This window comes from Giraffa tippelskirchi, chromosome 9 (genome assembly GCF_054371585.1).
Source record: "Giraffa tippelskirchi isolate mGirTip1 chromosome 9, T2T-mGirTip1v1.2.pri, whole genome shotgun sequence".
NCBI classification, from domain to species: Eukaryota; Metazoa; Chordata; class Mammalia; order Artiodactyla; family Giraffidae; genus Giraffa; species Giraffa tippelskirchi.
The window spans coordinates 118969163-118985430 of record NC_137283.1 but is presented as its reverse complement, the minus strand read 5'-3'; the positions used below and the strand labels follow the sequence as shown (position 1 = coordinate 118985430).

At 40.3% G+C, this 16268-nt stretch overlaps 1 protein-coding gene across 3 annotated transcripts in view; it reads right to left on the bottom strand.

Moving 5' to 3' along the window:
* The window catches only part of GPR63 (G protein-coupled receptor 63), a 127195-nt gene that overhangs the window by 81826 nt on the left and 29101 nt on the right, over positions 1-16268 (bottom strand). For 2 of the 3 annotated variants that reach the window (XM_081530374.1, XM_081530378.1), the window contains exon 5: positions 9499-9528. The exons of the other annotated variant lie outside the window; for it this stretch is intronic. The gene's annotated coding sequence lies outside the window, so the exon portion shown is untranslated. The remainder of the gene's footprint in view (positions 1-9498; positions 9529-16268) is intronic. 3 annotated transcript variants of the gene reach the window in all.

Sequence of the window (16268 nt, the reverse complement as noted above, 5' to 3'; positions counted from 1 at the left end):
TGAGGCAACAGAGGCTTGGATTTTAATCTGGACTCTGCCACCAATGACCTGAGCTGCTATGTTGAGTAATTAAACTTTCTGGTCAGACCACCTCGTCTGTAAGAGTTTGAATAGGTCATCACTGAAGCGCATTCCCATTCTAAAACTAGTTTTTTCTACAACTGTTCCAATGTACCGTGTAACTTTTGGTCATAATATTATTTTATTTTAGGTGAGCACTCATATGGATCCATCAGATCTTTGCCACCATCTCTGTTAGACTTCCCATGCCTGGTGGCGTGGGAACATTTGCTGAGAAAAAGTTCTCTTTACTTTGGGATCTTTTGAAAAGTAATGCGGGATGTCTTCCCTTATGTTCTCTGCTGTATCCTCCATCAAAAACATGTGTTGTTGGAGAGGAATTGAGGACAGGAAGGAGGGAGGGCTGGAGAGGCAGAGTGCTGCACTTCCTTGTCACGAACTTCCACCTTTGTGACTCGGTGTTACAACTCCTATCTTGCTGGCAGAATAACTGATGTTCCAGATCTCTTGAGCTCCACACCTAGATTGTACACTTAGAACATCAAAGCTTAAGAAAATAGCAGGTTTCATATTAAGGGCTTACTTCTTTTTTATTTATTTTTAATTTGAGGATAATTGGTTTACAATGTTGTGTTGATTTCTGCTGTACAACAACGTGAATCAGTCATAGGTATACATATGTCCCCTCCCTCAGGAGCTTCCCTTCCACCCCCCACCCTGTCCCACCCCTCTAGGTTATCACAGAACACCGAGCTGAGTTCTAAGAGTTTCCTTCTCTTTTGGCTTCTGAGTTATAGAGGATGCACTTACTCTGAAATAATTTCCCATATATCAACAGTGGTAGAAGCCTCAGGGATAGTTTATGTCAACCTGGAGGAGTGAGCACACCCAGACACCAGGTAGATCTCCATCCTTGCTGAGCCAAATGACTGGGTACAGGTCATCCTGCTATTAATTAGCATCTTAATGGCACTCCTCAGCTCCACTTTCAGCCCAGCCTTTAGATCTGTATTCATAGAAATATTCCTTAAAAAGCAAGACAGTTCTTGCTTCTCAAAGAAAATTGAGCTCTGAGTGTTACAAACAAGTAGTCAAAGCCTTTCAGGGCTTCCCTGATGGCTCAGTGGTAAAGAATTCACCTGCCAATGCAGGAGATGCGGATTCAATCCCTGGTCTGAGAAGATCCCCTGGAGAAGGAAACGGCAACCCACTCCAGTATTATTGCCTGGAGAACCCCATGGACAGAGGAGCCTGGTGGGCTACAGTCCATGGGGTCACAAAGAGACAGACGTGACTTAGCCACTGAAAAGTCAAAGCCTTTTATACCTGCATTTCTGGTGAATAGTCCACCACTGCACCATGTACTATCCTATTTATTGGTTATGTTTATCACTCTATTCTCTATCCTTAAAGGCCTCATGTACCAATAAAACAAAATTACACTGCTCACAATCACTCTGGCAATTTTAACTCTGTAAATTTCATTCTTGGACATTTTGTTTTGGTTGTTGCTTTCACATTTCTAATCCCATTAGAAATTGTGATCAAGTGTGCCTGCCTAGCTTCTGTTTCTCTTTTTTCTATAGCTGTGTTACTTCTAGTGGTTTTTATGCTATATTTTCCAGAGAAAATTTAGTTATATGGAAGTTTATAGTTTAGAAAAAGCTCATAAGAGTGACTAACTTGAACCAAACTACTATAGAGTCACAAATCCCACAGCCTTGTGCTTGGATTATGAAAGAAAAATTCATGGTGAATTTTTCCTTGTAATTCAACCAGATAATAGCTGATTTTGTCAAGTCTACTGCACATGCAACTACAAGATGATAAGAATCTACTATCTTTTAAAAGTTAAGTTATAATGCTTTTGATGTCACTTCATTTAACACAATGAGTATATATTAAACAATTGTTTTGTGCAAAGGATTGTGTGAGCACTAGAAGGGATATCAAAATGGGTTAAAAAAAAAAAAAGACTATTTCCAAATGGGGCAGCTTTCTTCTAAAACAGCTGGAAACAAGTGGTATAGGGTAATGAAACCAAATACAATGGTAATGTGGAAGGGAGAGGCTTCATTTCACTTCAGGGATCTTGGACGGTTTTGAGGATATAACACTTAAGTTGGTCCCTTAAGAATTGGTAAAAGCTTCAGAGAAGGATATGTACATGAAACAAAAATAGATTCCAGCAAAGATGAAGAGCTGTATAGTTTTAGTACAGAAGCACACATATACCATGTAATTCATAACATATATCACAAATACAACAAAGGATTACTGTCTTCAATATATAGCAATAGCTGTGTTAAGAAAAATACTAAAACTCTCAATAGAAAAGTAAAAGATATATTTACAGATGAGGAAATGTATGTGACTAGTTAACCATGAAATATGTTCAAGTTCACAGTCAAAAAATGCAAATTCAAACAATCATAATCTTTTAAGCATTTTTGAATTGTAATGAGTCTCAGAAGATACTGTTCAGGACCTTCAAGAAATAATCAAATTATCACCCTTGCATAAACTGGTACAACTTCTAGAAAATAGTTTCATATTATAAATTAAGAGCCACAGAAAACTTCATATCTTTTGTCTCCTTAAGTTATTCTATATCTACTAATATGTCCTGAGGGAAAAAATCAAAGTATGTCTAAGGTTTATGTGCAATGATTTTCATCATAAAAAAAAATCCCTTAAAAAAGCAGAAGGGTTAAATAAGCTATACTACACATTTCTGATGGAATATGAGTATATATGTATATGTATTTTATATGTACCTACATATACAGAGAAATACTGTATAGAAATGCAGCAAAATGTTTATAATAGCTACTTCTGGATGAAGCTAGATTTTTTTCTTCTCTATCTTTAATTTTCTATATTTTCCTTAGTTGGGTAAGTAATGCTTTTATCTTTAGGAAAAGATAACTCTTCAAACAAATTTGGTATCTTTCTTTTATTCCCTTTTTTACATCTGATCCAACACATTTTATAAATACAATAGCATGTCTATGATATTACTGGTCTTCACCTTGGAATTCACATTTCCTTCACAAAGGAAGTTCAGCACTTCATAAGTAGTAGCACTTGCCCAAATCAACTCCAAACCTGCCCTCTACTTCATAGAAATTTCTCTCAAGTCAACACCCCTGAGTTATCATCAGAGACTTAAGACTTTTCTACTCCATACTCTAGGCCTTTTATCTAAGAATTAACCCAAGGAAGAGAAAGTGGGACTTGAATATAACTTTATAAAGAAGAATTACCTCAACCAAAAACTTTTTCTTTAAATTGCAGGCTTCCATTTACGCAAAACAAATCATGTAAATCTGAGTTCCCACCATCCCATCTACTTAGAAGAGGAGACATTTCAAATTAGTGTCCAAATGCAGGGAACCTGACCTTATCAAAGAAACCCTCATCATACATGTTAACACCTAATCCTTTTAAACAGGATTAAACAAATGATGGGTTTCCCAGGCAGCTCAGTGGGTAAACAATCCACCTGCAATGCAGGAGACACAGGAGACATGGGTTCAATCCCTGGGTCAGAAAGATCTCTGGAAGAGGGCGTGGCAACCCACTCCAGTATTCTTGCCTGGAGAATTCCATGGACAGAGGAGCCTGGAACACGGTCCATAGGGTTGCAGAGAGTCAAGCACAATCGAAGTGACTGAGCACACATGCAAACAAATGATGGGTAGAGAATATTTTCACATATTTGGGGACTCTTGTAAATCTAGGATAATTTTATTCACTCTCAGTATTTCTGTTAGATTCCGTAAGACCAAAAAAAAAAAAGGAGGTCGGGGGGCAGATGCTGAGTTCCAATACAGCCTTCATAGAGAGGTGTGCATCCGCATGGTATACCTTCACAGAAAACAAGATGCATGTGAATGTTTGGACAGAGACCAATATTGGGTAAAACTATGTAGCTAGCAAGAAATTCCGTCTACAAACTCAGGCATAAAGGAAAAAGTTACCTCATTTTCATGAATTCAATCCAAGTTCTACCTTAGAGCCTATCTCACTGGAGGTAAATTCTAGTTGGATCATTGGTGGTGGTTTAGTTGTTAAGTCGTGTCCGACCCATGGACTGTAGCCAGCCAGGCTCCTTTGTCCAAGGAATTCCCCAGGCAAGAAAACTGGAGTGGGTTGTCATTTCCTTCTCCAGGGGATCTTCCTGACCCAGGGATTGAACCTAGGTCTCCTGCATTGTAGGCAGATTCTTTATTAGGACCCTAATCCCATTTCAGAGCTTTGTCAGAAGCCAGAAGGCACTCTGGAAGTCTGGAGAAAAATGACCTCTAATATCCCTTTTGCCATGGCTGCTGTAGGCATCCTCATTAAGCAAGCCTGACAAAGTCTCTTAAACTCTTAGCTTGCATGCCTTGAGCCTGACATGGGATCTTCCAGGACACTGGCCACTTTGGTTCTTAGGATCTCACCTTCATAGGCTCACTGTGCAGCCATCCTGGAACTACAGATTCCGAATGCTCTGAGCCCCTTCTGCTCCCTGCTTCCAGGCTGAGGAAGTCCCCTCTTGCCTCAGCTACTCCATGCTATTCTGCTTCTTTTCACAAAATCTCTACTTCCATTTGTTCTTTCACAATGAGCTGTGAAAGCCCATTACACCCAGAGCCTAAATATTAAAAACAATTTTCTCTTTCCCTAAGGGCAGGAAGGGCTGTCTCTTTAAACTCTCCTGGATGGTGAGGAAATATTTTGACTTATATTTCTAGGGCATCAAAGATAAAACAAAACAAAACTTATGAAGTGTCTAAACTGAACACATTCACATCCTGCCCTCTCCGTGTTTATTTTCTCAAGTCCTATATTATAACGTGCCTCACAATCATACTTGTTCCACATTATTTTCATCCACCCATTTTTTTTTCCTTCCTCAAAACATTTTAAGGTGTCTAAAGTCCATATAACTTCATGCTTCTTCTCTGTTTACCAGTTGAAGCAACTTCAAGATCGAGACAAGTATTTTTTGTATTTCATCCATTTAAATTTTATATTATGTATTTTCAAGTTATTCTAAGTTCTTTCCATTCTCTACTTCTGGTTTCTTTCGAGTGTCTTCTGGGATTAGGAAGTGCTGTCAGGATAACAGATCTTGTACAGATGGCATCTCCCTGTCAGAATCTTGTCCCACAAGCCCTTCTTGAAATGCCCAGGATTCTGCTGCACAGAAGTGAACAACTCCCTGAGCCAAAGGCAAAAATAGATAAACAGAAGTTTGCACTTTCTCTTACCCTGATAGAATCATGCTTTCCTGTGTTAACTCTACGACCTCTTCCTACCCTTCAGTTACATTCTTTCTCCTCTGGGTGTGAAGGTCTGGCCTGAGAAATGCTGTCCTAGCAGCAATTCCATTCCCACGAGGACATTTGTTGTTCAACCTTAAAAGGCAAACAGATCTCAGCATTTGAGTATTTCCAATACACTTCTTTCAGCAAAATGTATGTCATGAATTTTATTTTTAAGACTTTATAGCTTTTCCTATTATTTGTAATATTAGTGAAAATAATTCTAGCAGAGAGTAACAGAAACCAACACAAGGACAGGCCAGAAGCCAAGAATCGGCAAACATCCATGAATCTCTCTTTCTCTTCTCAATTTTGTCCATGTGTCTGCTGACTTCTCTCTTGGGATAGCCTGGGTTTTTCATTTTTCTATTCATAGAGCAGCCCTTTTTTACAGGAAGGAGGAGGTTCCTGTTTTTGCTCTTGTTGTTTTCACTAAAAGAATAAAATTGGTTATTTTTATAGATTTCTGTTTAAATTCCACATGGGAGGACTTCCTGGGTGGTACCGTGGATAAGAATCTGCCTGCCAACGCAAGGGACACAGGTTCAAACACTGATCCGGGAAGATTCTACATGCCACAGAGCAACCGATCCCGTGTACCACAACTACTGAGCCCTCGCTCTAGAGCATGTGAGCCACAACTACCGAAGACCATGTGCCTAGAGCCCGTTTTCTGCAACAAGAGAAAGCACCGCAATGAGAAGCCCGTGCACCACAACTAGAGAGTAACCCTCACTCGCTACAGTTAGAGAAAGCCTGTACACAGCAACAAAGACCCAGAGCAACCAAAAATAGATAAATTTAAAAATTCCACGTGGGAGCATTTGGTTTATTCAACCAAGTAGAGCTCAAATTTGGAATCTTAAATAATTTGTTCCATTTTTCACCTGGTTCAGTTCAGTTCAGTTCAGTCGCTCAGTCGTGTCCGACTCTTTGCAACCCCATGAATTGCAGCACGCCAGGCCTCTCTGTCCATCACCAACTCCCGGAGTCTACCCAAACCCATGTCCACTAAGTCAGTGATGCCATCCAACCATCTCATCCTCTGTCATCCCCTTCTTCTCCTGCCCCCAATCCTACCCAGCATTAGGGTCTTTTCCAATGAGTCAACACTTCGCATGAGGTCGCCAAAGTATTGGAGTTTCAGCTTCAACATCAGACCTTCCAATGAACACCCAGGATTGATCTCTTTTAGGATGGATTGATTGGATCTCCTTGCAGTCCAAGGGACTCTCAAGAGTCTTCTCCAACACCACAGTTCAAAAGCATTAATTCTTCGGCACTTAGCTTTCTTCACCGTCCAACTCTCACATCCATACATGACCACTGGAAAAACCATAGCCTTGACTAGATGGACTTTTGTTGGCAAAGTAATGTCTCTGCTTTTAAATATGCTATCTAGGCTGGCCACAACCTTCCTTCCAAGGAGTAAGCGTCTTTTAATTTCATGGCTGCAGTCACCATCAGCAGTGATTTTGGAGCCCAAAAAAATAAAGTCTGACACTGTTTCCACTGTTTCCCCATCTATTTCCCATGAAGTGATGGGACCAGATGCCATGATCTTAGTTTTCTGAATGTTGAGCTTTAAGCCAACTTTTTCACTCTCCTCTTTCACCTTCATCAAGAGGGTCTTTAGTTCTTCTTCACTTTCTGCCATAAGGGTGGTGTCATCCGCATATCTGAGGTTATTGATATTTCTCCCAGCAATCTTGATTCCAGCTTGTGTTTCTTCCAGCCCAGCGTTTCTCATGATGTACTCTGCATATAAGTTAAATAAGCAGGGTGACAACATACAGCCTTGACGTACTCCTTTTCCTATTCGGAACCAGTCCGTTGTTCCATGTCCAGTTCTAACTGTTGCTTCCTGACCTGCATACAGGTTTCTCAAGAGACAGGTCAGATGGTATTCCCATCTCTTGGATTTTTAAAATAAAAACTAAACAAACCAATCGTAAAATGCAGCAGCAATAGCCTTGGGCTTGTTTCTTCCACCCAAACGGAGCTTTTAACAAACAATACAGGATTTCTTGAGCCAGCTTCACAGTGATTTAAATAGAGATGACTTATTTCACCATTATCAAGAAGCATAAAGAAGTGAAATAATCCTAAGTAGATAGGATCATTGACACCTATGATTTAGTTCAAGAAATCTAAATTAGTAAATCAAAGGGAAGCCAAGTCTCGATTAAAAGTAAGCCTCCTCCCTCCCAGCTGCACCCAAGTGAGGAAGGAGAAAGAAGAGGGATGTAGCAGCCTGGTGGGCTCTGGGCATAATCTTAAGGAGGATTATTTTTCTACCTCACATTCAACTACTGTGCTCCCAGCCTCTTTTTTTAATTAGATGCAATCACTTCTGATCTGAAATGTGCTTAGAAGTCTAGGATTTCCGTTTACCTCAGATATCCCATTGAGCTCGTCTCAGACTGAGCTCTCCATGGCCTGCTGGAGCGGAAGTGTTGATGCTCAGCATGATAATGATGACATGGGTTATCTCATGATCATCACTGGAGGCGAGCACAGGGTAAGAGGCTTTATATTGAAAAAGAAAAGTAAGGAAGAGAGTCTGGGTGGTGCTATTGTGTGAAGAGACAAAGGCATATCTGGAATTTGAGATTAAAATGCAGCCTGAAAGGGCTTCCACCCAAACTCTGGAAGGCATCTCCCTGTTCACTGAAGTATCACATCCATCACCTCACATGCAGTTCCTCTGCATTCTATGCAAGATTACAAAATAGGGGTGGCTTTGCTTATATTCCTTGTGCTATTGTTGTTTAGCCACTAAGTCGTGTCCAACTCTTTTTGCGACCCCATGGACTATATAGCCTGCCAGGCTCCTCTGTCCGTGGTATTTCCCAGGCAAGAATATTGAGTGGGTTGCCATTTCCTACTCCAGGGGATCTTCCCAACCCAGCAAACAAACCAGCATCTTCTGCTGGACAGGCATATTCTTTTACCACTGAATCACCTAGGAAGCATACCTGGTTCAAAAATGGGAAAGAAGTACATCAAAGCTGTATATTGTCACCTTACTTATTTAACTTATATGCTGAGTACATCATGTGAAATGCTGGGCTGGATGAGTCACAAGGTGGAATCAAGATTGCCAGGAAAAATATCAATAACCTGAGATATGCAGATAACACCACCCTGAAGCAGAAAGTGAAGAGGAACTAAAGAGCCTCTTGATGAAGGTGAAAGAGGACAGTGAAAAAGCTGGCTTAAAACTTAACCTTCAAAAAACAAAGATCATGGCATCTGGTCCCACCACTTCATGGCATACATATGGAGAAACAATGGAAAAAGTGACAGATTTTACTTTTTTGGGCTCCAAAATCACTGCAGATGATGACTGCAGCCATGAAATTAAAAGATGCTTGCTCCTTGGAAGAAAAGTTATGACAAACCTAAACAGCATATTAAAAGCAGAGACATTACTTTGCCAACAAAGGTCCATCTAGTCAAGGCTATGGTTTTTCTAGTAGTTGTGTATGGATGTAAGAGTTGGACCGTAAAGAAGGCTGAGCACCAAAGAACAGATGCTTTTGAACCATGGTGTTGGAGAAGACTCTTGAGAGTTCCTTGGACTGCAAGGAGATCAAACCAGTCAATCCTAAAGGAAATCATCCCTGAATATTCATTGGAAGGACTGATGCTGAAGCTGAAACTCCAATACTTTGGCCACTTGATGCAAAGAGCCAACTCACTGAAAAAGAAACTCTGATGCTGGGAAAGACTGAAGGCAAAAGAAGAAGAAGACAGCAGAGGATGAGATGGTTAGACAGCATCACCTACTCAATGAACATGAATCTGAGCAAACTCCGGGAGACAGTGGAGGACTAAAGAGCCTGGTGTGCTGCAGTCCATGGAATTGCAGAGTCAGACACAACTTAGTGACTGAACAACAATAGCTATTTTCTACAAATAATTTGAAACTCAGATTCCTTCTCTGAAATATTCAAAGTTAATACAGGTGGGATGTTTCTATCAACACGCATTTCCTATTCGTGTAGCCATAGCTTCCCTAACAAGTTTTTACAGACTCAAGTTTTACAGTCTCTTGCTCTATGCCTTGCTACTGTAGCTGGAGGATAGGTTTGTAGGCTCTGAAGACAGACTACCTGGTTCATCTTCCTGGCTCCTCCTCTTAAGCAGGGTGACTTACCTAAACTTTCTGTGCAGTGGTCATGTCATCCTAAAAATGGGGACAAAACAATGGCAGTGCTTAATTCACAGGAGAATCAAAGGAATTTTTAAAAATTCCTCTTACAAATGCCTAGCAGATTATAAACCATTGCCCTTAGATATGGCTATAACTTATAAAAATCAATGGCAGAACAAGAGACACAGATGCATAGAACAGTCTTGTGGATTCTGGGGGAGAAGGTGAGGGTGGGACGTTCTGGGAGAATAGCATTGAGACATGTATATTATCATATGTGAAACGGAACACCATTCCAGGTTCAATGCATGAGACAAATGCTCAGGGCTGGGGCAATGGGATGACCCAGAGGGATGGGAGGGGGAGAGAGGTGGGATGGGGGTTCAGGATAGGGAACACATGTAAACCCATGGCTGATTCATGTCAATGTATGGCAAAAACCACTACAATATTGTAAAGTAATTAGCCCCCAACTAAAATAAATAAATTTATTAAAAAAAATAAATAAATAAAAATCAATGGGATTTTAACATTTACAAAGAAAATGTAAAGTCTATAGAATATAGAAAACACATAAGCCTTGATTTTAAAACTAAAAATAGCCATTCACAAGTTGCTCTGTGACACACATTGGGTAAGAGTTGATACTTAAGTTATTCAGGGCCATCGTGAATAAGAGAGTAACTCTTGTGCCTCTTTCAAGGTCATTGTATTTTAGAGAAGCAAACATCTTGGCTTCAGGCCCTTCCATGGCCACAATTTCTTGTACCAATGAAAGCATCCTCTTTACCAAGTCATCCTGGGTCACTGGTCTGAAGAACCCACTTCCACAGCCAAGTTATCTACTGGGCACAAACCTACTACTTTTTTCCACTTAGCTAGGATTAGAAAATACCCTGATGCTGCAAAAGATTGAAGGCAGGAGGAGAAGGGGACGACAAAGGATGAGAGGGATGGATGGCATCACTGACTCGATGGACATGAGTTTGAGCAAGCTCCGGGAGTTGGTGATGGACAGGGAAACTTGGCATGCTGCAGTCTGTGGGGTCGCAAAGAGCTGGACACAACTGAACGACTGAACTGATTGAAGATGGATCTACTGTGCTGATAGTCTACAAAATTTCATTTTCATTCAGTATCAAATACTTTAGGTTTATAAAAATATAAATGCCATGTTTTAAAAACAGGAATTCAGGAAATATTGAATTACAATATCAGAAAAAAGACTGAACCACCCTTGGTTATCCAAAAAGCCAACATATCCAAAATTTGATGGCTCCCTTGCCTTTTGCTTTATGGAATGAATGAAGGAGTAATTTCCTAAGTGATGAGACTACATGACATGTAAATTTGGTAATAGAACACATCTGAAAAGGAGAGAATCCAAGAAATCTTGGTTTGGAAAACATGACATCAGAAAAGAAGCTGATATTTACAAAGATTTGCACCTTGGCCATGACCTGTAAAATGTAATTCCTACTATAATAAAAATAAACATTGTTTTCTGTTACAGTACAATTTAAAATTTTCTGTTATACATAGACAAGGACTTAAAGATGACAGATAAAAATGAAAACAGATGGAGATGTTGGAAGATATGACTGTGAGAAGATCATTTTTTCCTTCATTTTGATTTCATATGGTTTAGAAAATAAATTTTAAAACAAAAATTACAGGAAAACATTGTTTTCTCTTTATTAATTCAAATGTTGCTTTATGGCATTCACTATAAAGAACTGAATATAAATTTAACTGTAAACATTTTAATGATGATCATTAAAAGTCCTCCTAACTGAAAACAGAAATGAGAAAGTGAAATAGTATTGAATGATTCAGAGTTAAATTCAATCCATAATTCCAGTGGCTTTTTAGACTGTAAGTACCTCCAAGAGTCTATTCATTAAAGAGAAAAAGTGAACGGTCAAATGTAGAAGTACATGTTAATTGCTTCAGAAATAAAAAACACTTGATAAAATAAATATCTTCAGTTCCCAACTATTAACACTGAAATATTCATTCTAAATGTCCTAAATTTCCCTGTCTTTGGTTAAAGCTGATCTTGTCAGCAAATAAATGTGGAATATAAATACGAAACTTGAAAACAAAACAACAAACTTAAGAAATACTGATCCAATGGAAAATGTGGGAAACATTCAAGAGATAAATTACACATCAGCAGAGAAAAGTAGCTCCGTTGCTCCCTCTTAAATCAAAATGAACATTTCAGCCCTGAACTTCTTTCTCAGCCACATAGTGAAGTTCTTTTTTTTTCTTTTTAATGAAACAAAAGATGAATATTTTTAATGAAAAAAGGTACAATTCACAAAGAAGATAGACATCATAACCATTAGACACATAACAACAAAGAAACAAAGATACATAAAGCAAAAATCAGAAGAAATATAAGGGAAAAGAAAAAATATGTAATCACAGTGAGACATATTAACATTTCTCTGAGAACATTTTATCAAGTGCAGTGAAGTTCTTTTCCACAGTCTCAAGCACTTTTATCTCCTTACACAGCCATTTGCCTACCAAGGATGAATAGGAAGACTAGTGAATATATCTGCTTACTAAAGAAACTAGAATGAAGGTCACCCATCAAATACTGTCAGCATAGTACTGCAATGACTGCTATAGACAGGGCGGCACTACAGAGATAGTAAATGACTCTACCTGGGGCCTTAGGAAAGGCTTTACAGTTAAGACGGGAAATGAGCTTCCTCTGAAACTATTACCCACAGATGATGGCTCATGGGGAGTCTGTGGAGACAGATTTTGAGGTCACCTCCATAATTAATCAGTGTATGTGTAGTAGATGGAGGTGCAATTACAGTTTAAGGGTACATATTTTATATTTCTAGAGCATCTTCAAGCTATGCCTCAGTTCAGTTCAGTTCAGTTGCTCAGTCATGTCTGACTCTTTGCGACCCCATGAATCGCAGCACGCCAGGCCTCCCTGTCCATCACCAACTCCTGGAGTCTACCGAAACTCATGTCCATCGAGTCGGTGATGCCATCCAGCCATCTCATCCTCTGTCGTCCCCTTCTCCTCCTGCCCCCAATCCTTCCCAGCATCAGGGTCTTTTCCAATGAGTCAACTGGTCGTATGAGGTGGCCAAAGTATTGGAGTTTCAGCTTCAACATCAGTCCTTCCAATGAACACCCAGGACTGATCTCCTTTAGGATGGACTGGTTGGATCTCCTTGCAGTGCAAGGGACTCTCAAGAGTCTTCTCCAACATCACAGTTCAAAAGTATCAATTCTTTGGCACTCAACTTTCTTTATAGTCCAACTCTTACATCCATACATGACTACTGGAAAAACCATAGCCTTGAACTAGAAGGATCTTTGTTGGCAAAGTAATGTCTCTGCTTTTTAATATGCTATCTAGGTTGGTTATAACTTTCCTCCCAAGGAGTAAGCGTCTTTTAATTTCATGGTTGCAATCACCATCTGCAGTGATTTTGGAGCCCCCCAAAATAAAGTCTGACACTGTTTCTACCGTTTCCCCATCTACTTCCAGGAGCGGCAGCCGAGAGGAGCTACCCCATGTCCAAGGAGCTGCAGCTATGCGGGCACAGGAGGGCCGAGAGGAGCTACTCCACTTTCAAGGTCAGGAGGGGCAGCCGTGAGGAGATACCCCTCGTCCAAGGTAAGGAGCAGTGGCTGCGCTTTGCTGGAGCAGCCGTGAAGAGATACACGTCCAAGGTAAAAGAAACCCAAGTAAGACGGTGGGTGTTAGGAGAGGGCATCAGAGGGCAGACACACTGAAACCATAATCACAAGCTATGCCTAATTACCTGCAATTTCCTCAATGTACCCTGTTCTGTCTAATGCCTGTGCCTTTGCTGGTGCTACTCCCCTGCCTGGTACACCCTCCTGGGTCTGGCTTCACTGATACATGGCACTGCGAGTTCCATGTAAAGATGGAAATGTGAGTAGAGACAGACAACGCTCCCCTTTCTGTTCCAGACCAAAACAATTAAGGAAATGTAAAAATAGAGACTAAGGATTCCAGCACTGGAAATGAACCACTGAAATAGCAGAAATTTCAAGAGGTATCTATCAGATGCAGAGCAGACCAATCCAGACTGAACAGCCCAGAATTTGGCTGTCCAATCATCACACAAAAGAAGAAGCCTGACCTCTGAGAAAATGAAGTGGAAAAAAAAAACCTCACAAATAATTCCTTGATTGGAGGGGCAAAAGCAGGTTGTCAGAGACAGGAGGAGGTGAGGGAACAGTTCAGCCTGGTTGGTTCTGGGTGTTGGGAGAGAGGGTAGTGGAGGTGGGTAGGAAGTCCCCAAAGTAAGGGCAGCTCCAGTGAGCCAAAAGCCAGCAGTGGAATGGGGACACACCAAGCATCTGAAACACAGCTTGAATCTGGGCCAGCCTTGTTGAGGGGTCTCTCTACCATTACTTCATGGCAAATAGATGGGGAAACAATGCAAACAGTGACAGGAGGAGAAGGAGATGACAAAGGATGAGATGGTTGGATGGTATCACCGACTCCATGGACATGAATTTGAGCAAGCTCTGGGAGATGGTGATGGACAGGGAAGCCTCGTGTGCTACAGCCCATGGGGTTGCAAAGAGTTGGACACGACTGAGCAATGGAACTAAACTGAACTGAGGTACCACTTTTGACACTTGTTTATTTTTTCCCAGAGAAAATTTTTAAAAATTTTTTTAAATAAAAACATTTTGAAAATAAAAGTAATATTAAAGTTAAGGGAAACCAGAAAAGTATAAAATACAAAGCTGCCTCTAATTTCTTGCTCAGCATACATATGCATGCATGCATGTGTGCTAAGTCACTTCAATGATTTCTGACTCTTTACAACCCCGTGGGCTATAGCCGTCCAGGCTCCTCTGTCCACGGGATTATCCAGGCAAGAATACTGGAGTGTGTTGCCATGCCCTCCTCCAGGGATATTCCTGACCCAGGGATGGAACCCACGTCTCTTTACATTTCCATGTACCCATCTAATAAATTTTAAAAAGATCACATTTATGACCTGCATTATATTACTCCAAACTTGTTTTATGCATATATATCTCTATTCACATATTTAAAAAGGGGTTCATACTATTTAGAATCTGATACTTTCACTTAAAACATATTTTGAAAAGCCTTTCATGACAGTACATTTGGATCTTTTTCATGACTGTAGAGTATTTGTTGTATGAATATAACATGACTCATCTAATTTGTAATATACGAATATACAAGTTTTTCCCAAAATTTCTGCAAATACAAACAACACTGCTGTGGTAAATATGTGAATATTTTTAATGGATAAAATTTTCTAAGTAGTGTCATTTGCTCAAAAAAACATGCATATTTTAAATTTTAATAGATATTGTCAAATTTACATTCCCACCCACAATATATACAGTATAGGAGATCCTTTCCTCACACCATTGACAATAGAGGAATATCATCAATCTAAATGTCTGCTTAAGAACTGCTTAAGGCAACTTTATCATATGCACACGAGGAAATTGTATCAGTTCAGCTCAGTTGCTCAGTCGTGTCCAACTCTTTGCAACCCCATGAATCGCAGCACGCCAGGCATCCCTGTCCATTACCAACTCCCAAACTTCACCCAAACCCAAGCACGTTGAGTCAGTGATGCCACCCAACCATCTCATCCTCTGTTATCCCCTGCTCCTCCTGCCCTCAATCTTTCCCAGCATCAGGGTCTTTTCAAGTGAGTCAGCTCTTCGCATCAGGTGGCCAAAGAATTGGACCTTCAGCTTCAACATCAGTCATTCCAATGTACACCTAGGACTGATCTCCTTTAGGATGGACTGGTTGGACCTCCTTGGAGTCCAAGGGACTCTCAAGAGTCTTCTCCAACACCATAGTTCAAAAGCATCAATTCTTCTGCGCTCAGCTTTCTTTATAGTCCAACTCTCACATTCATACATGACTACTGTAAAAACCATAGCCTTGAATAGACAGACCTTTGTTGACAAAGTAATGTCTCTGCTTTTTAATATGCTGTCTAGGTTGGTCATAACTTTCCTTCCAAGGAGTAAGCGTCTTTTAATTTCATGGCTGCAATCACCATCTGCAGTGATTTTGGAGCCCCAAAAAATAAAGTTTTTCACTGTTTCCATTGTTTCCCCATCTACTTGCCATGAAGTGATGGGACCAGATGCCATGATCTCACTTTTCTGAATGTTGAGCTTTAAGCCAACTTGTTCACTCTCCTCTTTCACTTTCATCAAGAGGCTCTTTAGTTCCTCCTCACTTTCTGCCGTAAGGGTGGTGTCACCTGCATGTCCTAGGTTATTGATATTTCTCCCGGCAATCTTGATTCCAAGAAACTTGTGCTTCTTCCAGCCCAGCGTTTCTCATGATGTACTCTGCATATAAGTTAGATAAGCAGGGTGACAATATACAGCCTTGACGTACTCCTTTTCCTATTTGGAACCAGTCTATTGTTCCATGTCCAGTTCTAACTGTTGCTTCCTGACCTGCATACAGGTTTCTCAAGAGACAGGTCAGGTGGTCTGGTATTCCCATTTGTTAAAGAATTTTCCACAGTTTATTGTGAACCACATAGTCAAAGGCTTTGGCGTAGTCAATAAAGCAGAAATAGATGTTTTTCTGGAACTCTCTTGCTTTTTCGATGATCCAGCAGATGTTGGTAATTTGATCTCTGGTTCCTCTACCTTTTCTAAAACCAGCTTGAACATCTGGAAGTTCACGGTTCACGTATTGCTAAAGCCTGGCTTGGAGAATTTTGAGCATTACTTTA